The sequence below is a fragment of the Plecotus auritus genome (assembly GCF_963455305.1).
Source record: "Plecotus auritus genome assembly, chromosome: 8".
Lineage (NCBI taxonomy): Eukaryota > Metazoa > Chordata > Mammalia > Chiroptera > Vespertilionidae > Plecotus > Plecotus auritus.
In genome coordinates this window covers 103,459,862-103,473,548 of record NC_137782.1, presented here as the reverse complement: position 1 = coordinate 103,473,548, position 13,687 = coordinate 103,459,862, and the positions used below count along the sequence as shown (strand labels likewise).

The window sequence follows — 13,687 nt, the reverse complement described above, 5'->3', positions numbered from 1 at the left end:
GGAGATTCATTCCCACTGACTCAGTAGCTCCAGGAGTTGAAACTGCAGACAACTTTTAGAGATTATTAACTTTGCTCAATTCTGTTTCTGTACAATCTGCTTTCGCAAGATAGGTCCACATTCCAACGTCCAGCAGGATGTGGCTGGGGGCTCGTTTAGAACAAAGGAAAATTTTTGTGGTTTAGACCTTTAAAAGGACTGCCTACACCTGAAACGGCGCGGTCGTGAGGGTGGACTCCACCTGCGTGTGGTGCTCTCTCGGCCGTCCTGGCCAGCTCAATAAATCCTTGCCTGCTTTTTTTAATCAATCAGCAGCCTCCGGTGGTCTTATTCTGACTCCAGGGTTCGACCCCACAACAACTAGACAGTTGGGACACCTCCTGCCGCCTTGGAGAGCAGGCCCACAGGGCACTGCAGGGAGACAAAATGTCTCCGTCTGGGTGGCTGCCAGGCAGGCTAGGAAGCTGGTGGTGCCATGGATGCCACCCCACTGCCCATCACTCTGGGAGCCTCCACCTCCCCTCCTCTCAACCTCATGGAGAGAGCCAGGTGTGAGCAATGGAGGACAGATAGCTGGGACAAAGGCCTGGTGGAGATGTGGGGTGGGATGGCCCCAGTGCTGGTCACATGTAGTCCTCGCACCCTGCCTCTGGGGCAGACGGGCAGTCAGGGAGGGAGGCACTCCGTGGGGGGCGTGTCCAAGGGTCTCTGCACTTTCTGGAAGGTCAAGGCTTTGTCCATCTTCGTTCCCTGCGGGCGGGGCCAGCACTCGTCACTGCTCTGCCACTCCCTGGGGGCAGCTCTGCTCCGAGGAAAAGCTGTGGGGACCTTCCTTTCCCTGGGGCGGACGGAGGACCTGCGGGAACTGAGCACGGTGTCTCTGCTCTTGAGAGGAAACCGCAGGCCTGGGTTAGCCCTGGCTCCTTGCCCGCTGTGTGTTGGCTTGGTGTCGCAGGGACAAAAGTCAACTGTTACTCGCAGGGGCTGGGGCCGCTGAGCATGGTAACCTGGGGACAGTCCTGCCTGGCACTGCGGGGCCTGTGCTGGCTGGGAAGGTGGTGGCTGGCTAGGGCCTCGAGAGCAGGGCTGGGCCTGGGGCCCATGGACAGGATGGCTAAAGCCGCCACTGAGTGGGGAGCGTGACAGCCCTGGGATAGGCCTGTGTCCTGTAACTGCAAGGCCATGTCCAGGCTTTGCCCACTAGAGAGACCACCATGGACCATGGTGTGACCAGTCACTGTGCTGGCTGGTAACTGAGAGCATTTAGGTGGCTTTGTATGGCCAAGACCTTCTTTGAAGATGAAAAGCATCGTCTGCTCAGGAGGCGGCCACTCAGAGTCCCTGATCACGTCCGGAGCGGAGACTCCGCCTGCTGGGAGGCCAGCGCCTCTGGCGGGCTGGGTGCCCTGTCCTGCTGCACTTTGAACCAGGAGTTCACAGGGCCCTCACTCAGACCTCCTAGCTCTGCAGCCCAATCTGAGCATCCACTTCTTTTTTTCTTAAAAAAACCCACAAATTTAAAAATATATGTATTTTTATTGATTTCAGAAAGGAAGGGAGACGGAGAGAGCTAGAAACATCAATGATGAGAGAGAATCATTGATCCACTACCTCTTACATGCCCCCTACTAGGGACGGAGCCCACAACCTGGGCATGTGCCCTGACTGGGAATTGAACTGTGACCTCCTGTTTCATAGGTCGACACTCAACCCCTGAGACACACTGGCTGGGCTGAACATCTAGTTCTGAAAGAGGCCATGAGGACCAGGGCTCTGCGGGATGCAGACTGACCAGGGGGAAAGGTGTCACTCAGAGACAGGCCTCAAGTCCCTGGACAAGAGGGGGAGGTTCTAGAAGCAGTCAGACGACAGAGTCTAGGCCAGTTGCCTCCATGCTATTCAGGCCGGGGCGCGGGGTGCAGGGCGTGGGGTGTGGGGTGTGGAGCGCGGGGCGCGGGGCCAGGCGAGCCTGGCAGGAGGTTTCGGGAGCAGGAGCAGGGCTTGGGCCGAGGCCCTCCCGGTGGAGCCCGGCTCTCCCTTCTCGCACGGGACGTGGGCTCGCTGCCCCTCAGTGCAGAGTGGCACGCTTGGTGCTTGGTGGCTTGGGACTTTACATGGAAAGGCCGTGTTGTGTATTACATCCAGTGCTGAAAGCATAGAAAGGACTTCATCAGCATCAGCTCCTCTGTCTCCTTTTTATGGAACTGGGTGCCCGGTGGAGCTGGTCATAGGAAGAAGGCGAGAGCTTGGTCACTAGAACCTGGGTCTGCGGGGCAGCCTGCTGCCTCAGGGCTCTGCCCACAGGCCAGGCCAGGCAGGTACCCCAGGGTGCCTGTGGAATGGGGCCATGTCACCACCTCGGATTCCCTCCTGTTCCCACCCACCTGCTCTGCACCCGACCCCTCACCTCTGTGGATGCGACCACCTCCCAGCACCTGGCCGCTGACCTCCCTTCCCCATTCCTCCTGGGAAACCTGCCAGAGCTGCCTGCACAGCCAGGAAGCTGCTCCGGCAGGCCCCATCCTGACGGGGAGAGGCAGGCTGAGTGAGGCTGAGCCAACAGCCTGGGGCCCCTAAGCTCCCTCTGACTGAGGTAGGCTGGTCCCAGCACGCAGGGCAGGCTGTGCACAGGGGTGCGGGCCAAGGGCCCTGCAGCGAGGCTGGCTCAGGGCAGCCAGCGCCTGGCCTTGGGAGGGACAGAGAGCTTTGTCTGGGCCGTTTCTCATCAGCTGGAGGCTGATGTCCCAGCCTTCATGCTGGCTGTTCACGTCCAGTGTTGCGAGCCGCACAGCAGCTGATGGCTGTGCATGGGGCTGACCTGACTGGTGTTCTACGTTGTGCACAGCACTGTGCTCGGCGCTGCTTTCATCGGAGAACTAGAGCCCGCATGCACAGAGGAGCAGACCAGAGCGCCAGGAGGTTGCTGTTTGTGCCCAGGCCACCAGCTAGTAGGGGATCATGTATTCACCTTTGCACTCCACAGGTGCTTACTAAGTGTTTATGAGGCTCCATGAGTAGCAGCTGACACTGCTTGTGTACGTCCGTCCCCGTTCACCAGTGCCTGTTTTCCAAGTGACCGTTTAACATCAGTGGTGCAGGGTCTACTCCTGGGTCAGGGCTTCGGGGTCACACTGTGCCTGGTCTGGGACCCAGAGCCAGCCCTGGGTGTGGCCAGGCTGAGGGGTGGGTTTGAAGAGGGCCTCTCACCTGCCTTAGCTGTGAAGGTATTTTGTCCCTAGCCTCCCTCCGCTTGGCAAGAAGAGCAAAGGATTAACTTCTTGATGGAATGCGATAGGCTCAGTGCCCCAGAGTGAAATATTGTTAGAAAAAGAAAATAACACAGCTGTCCCCTCGCTGCGGGTGCTCACGTGACATCCTGGATGGAGCTGCTCTGTTGCTGTGCGCTGGGGCGTTAGGCACAGCTTCGTGCTTGTGGGAGATGTTTGCCATTTTTCTTTGTATGTTGTATTTTATTTATTTATTTTATGTAGGAAAACAATAGTCCTTTTTTAAAATTAAATTTATTGGGTTGACATTGGTTAATAAAATTATATGGGTTTCAACTGTACAATTCTACATACATCATCTGTATTTTGCATTGTGTTTGTATCTTTTAACCTTCTCAGAATATTTTTTTAAAAGGTTGTTTTACTGATTTTTAGAGAGAGAGGAAGGGAGAGGGAGAGAGGGATAGAAACATCAATGATGAGAGAGAATCATTGATCGGGCTGCCTCCTGCATGCCCCACCAGTGATCCAGCCTGCAACCCGGGTGTGTGCCCTGACTGGGAATAGAACGGGCAACCTCCTGGCGCACAGGATCATGTTCTACCCACTGGGCAGCACCGGCCAGGATTCTCAGAATATTTTAACAGGAGTTAGTAAATGGAGCCCCTTCCATCTTCGCGGAGTTCTCAGCTAACCACCTCCACCCCGCACCGTGAGCTGCCCGGGTGCTGGCTGAACTGCACTGTCCCCTGCCAACCTGTGCGGTGGAGTGAGGAGCCCGGGGTTGCAGCTGCCTCTCCACCCACACGCTGCCTTCCCCTCCTGCTGTGTTGGTCCAAATCTCTCCTTTTGACATTGCACCAGGGCCCACCCTAGTGGCCTCACTGTAACTTGATTTCCTCTGCAGAGACCTGGTTTCCAGCTCAGGGCACATTCTGAGGCAGTAGGCTTGGGCTCCAGCTTGCCTGCTTTAGGTTGGGTTGGGGGAGGAGACACGTGGAGAACCCTGTGCTCCTTTGACAGGCTCCTTGATGTCTGCACACCTCAGCTTCTCCAGCTGAAAAGGGGCTGCCAGCACACAAGAGCACTTGTCACAGGGCAGCGGGGATGATGGGATCAGTCCCTGTGGGAATACGATGCGAGATGGAGGGGGCACTTGGTGAGTGCTCTGCGAGGGAGAGCAGCCGGCATCGTCATCCTCTTCTCACAGCTGCGGAAATTCATGCTGCGGCTTTGAAGCTGGCTCAGGAGCCCACGTGGGCCTGGGCCCAGAGGCATCCGGACAGCCTCCACCGAGAGGCGCCACCCGTGCAGCTGCAGGGACCTGGCGGCCCCCAGGGGCGCCGGCTGAGTTTGGAAAGTGCTTTTCTCCATCTGCTTCTTCAGAGAACTGTTGTCACACAGCAGGTGTGGATGCTGGGGGGGGGGGGGGGGGGAGGGGCTGCAGCCCCTCACAGGGGGACTGGTGCCAGGTCACGGCCTCGTCCTGCCCACGGTCTACGGAGCTGTGAACCTCCACAATGAGAAGAAAGCACACGATGGTCTAACAAGCACCAGCGATGCGTTCTCTCAGATTCACTAGCATTTGGCCAAAGGTGCCCCAAAAGCTTGACCAGCAGCTTGGCTGTGAGCAGGGCTTGGCGGGTCCTCTGTTCCCCGCCCGTGGAGCCCAGCTCGCGGCTCAGACCCACAGAGGACTAACCCCGGTGGCTGGATGCTAGAGAAGCCAGCACACTGCCCGCCCCTCCCTTCCCCCCCCCCGCCCCCCCGCCCCCGCGCAGCGCAGCCAGGACGGTAGAGGCTGGGACTGGGACTCCTCAGCGCCCTTCCCAGGGCTGGCCTCTCGGGGACAGGCCCAGGAGGTGGGCGCTGGGCGCGCCTGCCTGTGGGGTCCCCACAGTGACCTTTTGGTCACTTTGTCACCGATGCGTGTCCAGGATGATGTTGGGTACTCATCTCCGAGGCAGAGCTAGGGTGGGTGAGCGGGAGAGGCGTGGACCGGGGTCAGGTAAGAGCCCACCTGCCACCTGTCGGACTCTTGGCGTCTCTCCAAGAAGCAGATGCCCTTGAGTGCTGGGATGCAGACACTGAAAAGGAGGTGGCAGTGGGCAGTCGCCCTGGAAATGGGCCCGGGCCGACAGAGGCTCTGAATTGAGACCCCGAACCAAAGATCGCGATTCGTGTCAGTGCACCACCACTCTCTGGTGTGCGACTGACTTGCATAAGTACGCCACGAGTACCTGCAGGAAATGGTTTCTCACTTAGCAGCCTGTTTAATATGGGGGTCAGGGCAAGTCTCACCCTAGTCCTGTTCCAAGGCGTCAGCATGAGTGGCACCCTGACTTCTCCTGGAGTGGGGCAGTCAGGTCGAGGCTGAGACGTCCCAAGGGGAGTGGGCTGATGCCCTGAGGACTCTCCAGGCAGGACGGGGAGTGCTGGCTGCTGAGATCAAACCCGAGAACCGACATGTGAATGGCTCTGCGTGGGGTGAGAGGCTGTCCTATGTGTGGAACCTGAGTGCTGGGTAGGGTTAACCAGCATCTGGCTGTTATTAATTGACACTCTCGTTCGCATCTTTGTTGTTGTCCTGTTCCTCTATGGAAGGTGAGCTCTTAGGTACCCGAGCAGTGAACCAGTGAATGAGCGGCTGTGGCGTGGGGATGCTCCTGCGGCCGCGCGGAGCTCACAGAAAACCGAGTCTGAGCCCTGCGTGGCCTGGGCAGCCCGGGAGCCGCTGCCACTGTCTTTCGTCTGACATCTTCCCGTGTCAGCCTGGGAGTCTGTTCAGCACTTGCTTTTCTCCCCGCTGGAGCCAGACTCAGCCCCAGAGGGTGGGCGGCGCCAGCCTCAGGCGTGGCTCTCAGCTGGCCGACTGCCAGCCCCCAGGACAGCCCTGGCGAGGCCTGGGCATCAGCGCCAGGGGCCCTTCTCTGCACAGCCTGGGGCTTGCTGGGGGTTAGGGACCACTTTTTAATAAGCCACCTTTCTTAGGAGTCCAAAGGCAAGTTAACAACTCAGCTGCTTGTGGTTTTGTTTCTAGCAGGAGCTGCTAGGACAGCTGATGGGGTTGGTGGCACCTGAGTGAGTGGCAGGGGAAGGCTCTGTGAGGCGGGTGGGCCTCCGCGAGGGGCGGTGCTGAGGGCTGGCTCTGGGCGCGGGGACTGGCCCAGGGGTCTCTGCCACCTCCTGTCCCCCCCCCCCCCACACACACACACATGGGATGGAGCAGCTCAGTGAGGCGGGGGATGGGGAGGCTCGTGGGGGGGGGGGGCAGCACCCAGCTCTGGGCCATGATGAAGCCGGGCACTAAGACAGGGGGAGTGCGTGGAGGTCGTCATGATTTGGGTTCTTCTCTCTCAGCTGGGACCAGGTTGGAAAGCAAGCCAAGTCCCCCTGCTACCCTGGGGCACTGAGCGGGAGCTGGGTGCAGAGCACTAGGGTGGACAATGCCCCACGGAGAGCACCTCCCAGCAGAGGGACAGGGGTTCTCCACGCTCCCACCCCGCACAATGCACGCCCGCCGGTGCCCTGTCAGCATGGCCACACCCCAGCACTGGCGTGTCCCAGGTGGAGGGGAAAGGGCAAGGCTGAGGGAAGAGGCGTCCATCCCATCCAGGGAGACAGTGGGCCCAGGGAGGGAAGGCTTGCGGCTGGAGGGGCGGGTGGGCTGGGTGCCCTGGGGCAGAGTGGCATAAATGGGACCTGCTTCCAGATCCCCTCCCACCTGCTCCGGGTTCTATGGGAGGTTGGTGGGAACGGGCGGCGGCCCTCCGTGTCCTGGGGCCCCTGGAATTCTCATCCCTGCCCCAGTGAAAGCCAAGGAGAGGAGCAGGGAGCGAAAGGAAAGGCCGGAAAGAAAAAGCCTTCCATCACAGAGCTTGGATTTCCTCTGAACTGAACACAAAACAAAACCTCTCCTGTGGATCTTGGGAGCGCCATGTGCCCTCTGCCTGCCCTGTGTGGGCGCCCTGAGCCCTTGGGTGCTGGGCCCCCACCCTGGCCATGCAGACCACTGCCCTGCTGCTCACAGCCACGGGCACACAGCGCGGCCAGAGGAGGGGGAACGCTTGTAAGCTGAGTACGGGCCTAACACGCCCCCTTAACCTGGCACCTATGCTTGATTACCTATGTGGAGAATGGGATTGCACAGATGTGGTGAGATTAGGGATTTTCAGGCTTCATCAGGAAGGCCCTGGAAGAGGGGCCAGGGACGAGGAAGCCCTTCGAAGACGGGAGCGGGCGGAAAGCCATGTGCAGGGTGGGCGGACGGGGCGAGGACACGCCATGAAGCTGGAAAAGGTAAGGAAGCGGTCTGCCCCGGAGCCTCCGGGAGGCCCAGCACTAACCACCCCAGTCAGCGCCAGACGCCAGACCAGACGGGGGGAGAGTGAGCTGGTGCTGCACTGGTAGTGATTTGTGGCAGCAGCACTGGAGATCCCATACAGAATGGCTCACCCCCTTCTATTCGTGCAGATGCGCCCCCTGCAGGCCATGTTTTCATCTGCTGTTGTTACTTTGTAACTCACTGGTGGGAAGGGAGCACTTTTCTCCTGCCCCGGGGGACATAGGCGCGTCTTCTGTACTGTCCAGCTGACCACGGCAGGCCCCGAAGTCTTCATTTTATCGGGTCTGGTTGCCACATTGACCTTATGGACTTAATGAGCATATGCTACCATACGCAGACCCAGGGAGGGCCCGGGCTGAAAAACAACCCCCAGGGAGGGCCCGTGAGGCTGGGGAAGAGGCTGGCCACTCGGGCGCTGATTAGTAGGATTGCGTAAGGGAAACGTGGTAAATGAGGTGCTACTGGGGTGGCTGCAAGAGGAAATGGGTCCCCACTGCCTGGCAGGTGCCCAAGGCTTGTCTGGGGCAGGAAGGGGAAGGCCGCGGTGGCTGTATGTGAGCGTTGCAAGGCACAGGAAACGGCTTCGCTTGTTTGACCAGGTCAGTCAGGACAACCAGGAACCGGCACGTAGAGGGAGGCAGGAGGGCGTGGGTCCACGTCAGAACCAACAGCAGTGAGGACCCATCTCCAGGGGAGGTCTGTGGTCAGCAGCCTCCGCCCTGGCCCCCGTGACTCAGACAGCTGCCCTGTCCGGAGCAGTCCCCTCACACTGCATCTTCTTTTCTTTTTAAATGTATCTTCATTGTTGAAAGTATTACAGGTGTCCCCCTTATCCCCCCAGGGGCCCCCTCCACCCACTCCCTTCCTCTCTCTGGTCTGATACAAGTGAGTGAGTTTGTGGGGACAGGATGACAGAGGCTGTCTCATAAAGCCAGGGACCTGTAGTCCCTGTTACAACACATGACGTAGAGGCCCACGCACTCCCCTCCTCTTTCCTGCCTTCTCCCGCTCCCCAGCCTCTGGCCTCCACATCAGGGAGAAAGGGTTGGAATCTTGCCACAAGGGGTTTCCGAGGATACTGCTGACTTCCGAGGATACAGCAGATTTTGGAAAGACCTGGGTCTAAAACCTGAAGACTCATTGCTTCAATCCTTACAATAAGCGTCCCAGGTGACGTTCAACTCAAACCTCAGAGGATTTTGAGACATTTTGGAACATTCTGTGCCTTGTCTCTTTCCCATGAGCTGGTGGAGAAATATGCTGAGGGAGGGAGGCCAGGATGTGGGTCACGGATGGAGAATGCAGGGGGTCGGGAAGGTGGCCAGGCCATGGCTTCCCCAGTGGGAGGCAGACGCTGGGGGCTGCTGGGTGCGAGGCAGAAGTGGCCTGTGCACACAGCTCCGTGTGGCGCTGTGATGGTGTTTTCCCACAGCCAGAGGTGAGTTATGTAAATTCCTCTTTAGGGGTCACAAGACCGCAGTGATGCTGCAGTACGGCCGGAGGCAGGATGTGTGATTTCACTTCCTCTGCTTGGCCATGCTGAGCTGTGGGCTGCCTGTGCTGCTCGGTGAGAAGGTCCCAGCCAAGGCAGGCCAGGCAGGACGGAGCGTCCGATGCCTCTGAGAGCAGCGAGGCCTCGGTCACTGTCGTGCCCTGTATCCTGGAAGATGATGGGATTTTGTGCGACTCTCCTGCTGGGGTGAATTCACACTCTGAAACTTATTTGGCTTGACCCAGATTCATAGCTTATTCTTTAATCTCACCATAACAAATTGTGGAGCACATACAAATATCCCCCGGTCCCCGGAAAAAGAACAAACATGGATACAATGTGACTTCTACCCCTTGCTTAACGATCCATTTTGGGGGTATTCACAGACCCATCCGAATGCACCCCATCATGACATGAAGACACCACACACCACCGCCCCACCTGTGCTCCCCAGAGGCCTGCACCCCAGTTTGCTCTTTTTGAAACTTGATGACGGTTGTGGCATCTCCACGTTTCCATCGAGATTCAACACGGTGCTTCTCTCAGACTGTATTTTCCTTGTTCGCAAAAGATAAAACGAAGGCTGTGGGTCTTTTGGCTTCGGCCCGTAATTCGGGTCTGACGTTCCTGTTTACTTGGAAAGAGCTCCTGCATCAGCTTTTCACCGGAAGAGCCTCAGTATCCGCATATCACAGAGTGGACGCAAAGCCTCCCTCAGCGAGTGAGGGGCAGGGCTCGTGGGCCCTGTGTGTCCCAGTCCCTGGGGCAAGCCCCTCCAAACTTCAAATTCCATGGCGGTGGGTGGTGCGGGGGGGAAGGGGTGGAGGGGAGCAGGAGTTGTCAGAGCCACTCTGAGGGAAGCCTGGAGACACATGAGTTGTGCAGACACGACCTAGGACCAAACTCTCACTTTCAGTGTACAAGCTTTCAGTTAGGCAAATCCAGACTGAAATAAAGATTTGAAAATCACCCCTTCCTTCACTTAACAATGAAAATCCTGTAAACAGGGCACCGGGATTGATGAACCTTCCTTCAACCCCAGGAGGACCCCACGGGGAACCGTGACCATCCCTCTGTGAAGCCGGAACATCCTCTCCCTCTAACAGGGCCTTGTCGGGCGAAGCACACACCACTGAATGCCGCCTCGCAGCTGGAGGGACGTAAGTCTTAGCGAGTCACAGAAAATAGGGAAACTCGCAGTTTCCTTGGCCACTTCCCCATCTGAGTGAGCACGCATCCAGCAGCTAGCGAGCGGCGGCTCCCTGCCAGGAGAGAAAAGGTGTGTCCACGCCACCGCCACAGGCAGAGAGTGACACAGCCGATTAGGAAATCTGGGAGGACGAGGATATATATCCTGACCCGAACGCTGGGCTTCACCCAGGCGCAAGCCCAGCCTGGCAGCCTTCCCAGACAGAAGCAACAAGGTGAAAACACAGCTGCAGGTAAGTCTGAGAGCGCGAGCCTGTGCGTCAGGACATGGAGTGCCACGTGTGATGGACCTCAGGAGGCTTCCTGCTGTCGCTGGACCCCAGGTGCCTCCTCCGGGTGACCTGCTTCCCTGTGTGCAGGTGACCTTGTCTCTAGGCCTGCAGCTCTCTCTGCCACAGCAGGGCCGGAGCAGAGGTTTCTGAGCCCTCCTGTGAGTGAAACTGCCAGGCAAAGCGCATGGGGTCTGGTCAGAGGGAAGGAGCTATGGGGCAGGTCCCCCACACCGCGGAGGCCCTGCTGTGGGACTTACACGGAACTCAGACTTCCCTCTTCGGCAGGATTGTGGGGTTTTCCGTGGGGCCTGTCTTCTTTTTAAAGTACGTATAGCTTTTCTGACCCGCACTCCCCGCTGGCTGAAACCTGCTCATGGTTGTCTTGGGAAAGTGTGAGCCCTGAGGCCAGAGGTTTTGGGTTCAAGTCCCGACTTTGCCTCTGACTAGCAGGATAATGTCATGTCTGTGTTCATAATGGAACTGCCTTTGAAATATTCTGTACATCAGTGAAGGAGTGTCATTTGAGTAGATGCCACCCACCCATGTCAGTGGCTGGCCAGTAATGAGCAGCCAGGAAGCCTTAAGCTTACCTTGCTTCATGTTCATAAATACTAATAAAACTGGGCATGGTTCTTTAAAAATACTTTTACCCTCAATGATCATGAAATTAATGACACAATTTACTTTTACCCTCCCCTCCCTGTGTATCAGTTTCCCCATCTGTTCAGAGTGATCTTGAGGAGGAGGAGGGCCTCAGGGTGGCGGGAAGCAGGAGGGTTGCACCTGGCCCGAGGCGGGTGCTGCAGACATGCTTGTGCTCACCATGAGACGCTCCCCTCGAGCCCACTCCCCTGCAGAGGCTGAGGCTTCTAGGAACTGCGGCTCCCGGAGCCCCCTGGGGGGCGACCCAGCCTGTGCATCATCTCATCATCTCCATCATCTCATCATCTCCCCTCAGACCCCTTCTGTAGCCTGAGGCAGTGCAGCGGCTTGCTCCCTGCCCCCCAGCTGCTGGGGGTCTGCCTGCTGTGCCCACCCCCCAGGCATCCGGCCCCCTCCCCTCAGCAGGCATCCACCCACTGTGCTCTCCCTCTCCCTGGCCTGCTTCTCCGGGCTCTGTCTTCCCAAGAGAACAGAGGGTTCCTTTCCACCGCGTCAGTGAGGAATAAAAGGGAGCCTGTGCCTTAAACTTCACTGCGGTCTTGTCCACTTCAGGTCTCTTCAGCCTGTTTGATTGTCCTCCTAGGCGAGAAGGAGGTCTCTGTCTGCTTGCTCCTGGTGGGCCTGGGAGCATCTTCCATGCCCTGAAGCAGGCCTTCTCCTCAGCAGCCCCACTCCCACCCAACCTTCAAAGGCCAACTGTTTGACCACAAACAATGGGGGATCAGATGATTGTCAGGCCCCTCTCTCCTCCGAACCCTCTCCTCCCCTTCCCTCCCCCGGGGATTGCATTCGGCCTCTGGTGATGAAAGGACTGAGTTGGTGCAAGGAGTATAGATGTGGGCTGCCTTTCTATGTGGTCACTGCCCACTTTCTCTATAGGGACCCTTGATCATGACCTGCTCTCTTGATGGGACATGTGGGGACACTTAGGCCAGTGATTCTGAAACCTGATCCATAACATCACCTGAAGGGCTTGCTACAGCACAGTCTGGGCCCTGTCAGGCGTCCTGACTCAGTGTGTGTGTGTGTGTGTGTGTGTGTGTGTGTGTGTGTATGTGTGTGTGTGTGCGCGCGTGCGTGGCAGGGACTTGCATCTCTAACTTCCAAGGTGATGCAGATGCTGCTGGTCTGGGAGCTACTTCGAGAACCATGTCCTTGGGAGTAAGATGAGGTCTCATGTCCTGTGGCAAACCTACAAGTTATTCAAGGACCAAAGCCTTGGAGGCCATTTGAAAACAGAATTCACAGAGAGTGTCCACAGGTGTGACGTGAGTGCTCAGAGCGGGGGCTGTTAAGTAGGGTTATTGTGTAACAGATGGAGAAGCAGGTGCAGTAGGCACAACTGAGCCCGTCAGCGTCTGAAGCTGGACCTCAGCATCATTGGTTCTGTTCGCTGCCCACAGAGTGCTGCTTAAAGGAGGAGGTCAGCAAAGAGATGGGAAGAGGATGGAAGTTTGTGGCTAGCTGAAGGGCCAGTCCCAGTGGGGCCGCGGAAAATAGTGGTGGGTGGATGTGGGTTCTCTAGCATCTCAGAGACCCTGCTCCAGTGGCTCTCGCCCTGGTGAACATTAGAACTGTCTGGGAGTTTTCACAAACCTGTGCCCAGGGCCTGGACATCAGGGCTCGGATCGGAGTCCAGGTGCCAGTTGCACTGAGGCTGAGCCACTGTCTGCTCCACCTCTCCCCCTCCTCCCTGAGACTTACTCTCCTTTCAAACCTGTGCTCTCTCCTGTCGTGTGTGTGATGGTTTTCGTGGAATAAATGGGCATGTGACTCCAGGAGCACAACCAAGAGAGAAGTCTGAGAATCTGTATTCAGCTCCCTGCGAGCGTTTCTGACGCGTGTTTTAGTAAAGAGCCTCTGTTTCCCAGTGAGCATAAATAATTTTCTGAACACAGGAGGCAAATGACTGTGGCATTTGATTTGGGGGCAAAGAGACCAGTTTAAGACATGAATATTACCTTGCAATTTGACTTAGGAGCATAACTTTATGTTTCTGGATGCTAGTTTCACTCACCAGAAGAAAAGGGTGAATTAGAGAGCAGGGTTCTTTGAAGAATCTCCTGAAGGAAGTCATACCACCCAAATGTTATGCAATGCCAAGAGGAAATTTAAGAATACGTAGACTTCATGGGGACTGCAGATGCGAGTGCACTCAGGGTCCACAAAGTCAGTCCCACCGGGAGGCCTGCGTGGTCGGGCCTGTGGCCAGCTGATACACCCGTCGCTCGGATGAGATGGTCTGTGGAAAGGAGCACTGATGCTTTGGCTGATGATACATATTTACAGGTGGGATTGGCCCGACTTCCAGTTTGTTAGCTTAACACCTGCTCATACAACCCTGAGCTGGGACAAGGACCAAACCCCGGCCACACCACTGCTCTTTGTGTTTCTGTGGAGTTCTTTAACTTTTGTCAGCCACAACGTCTTCATCTCTTAACACAAAAATAATAGCATGTAGTTGATAAAATGCTGGGAA

General features: G+C 57.2%; 1 protein-coding gene across 2 annotated transcripts in view; it reads left to right on the top strand.

The window, feature by feature from the left end:
- Positions 1–13,687, top strand: part of IL1R2 (interleukin 1 receptor type 2) — a 49,474-nt gene that overhangs the window by 7,684 nt on the left and 28,103 nt on the right. Inside the window, exon 1 of one of the 2 annotated variants that reach the window (XM_080684185.1) lies at positions 10,272–10,506. The exons of the other annotated variant lie outside the window; for it this stretch is intronic. The gene's annotated coding sequence lies outside the window, so the exon portion shown is untranslated. Of the gene's footprint in view, positions 1–10,271; positions 10,507–13,687 lie in introns of those variants that run through there. 2 annotated transcript variants of the gene reach the window in all.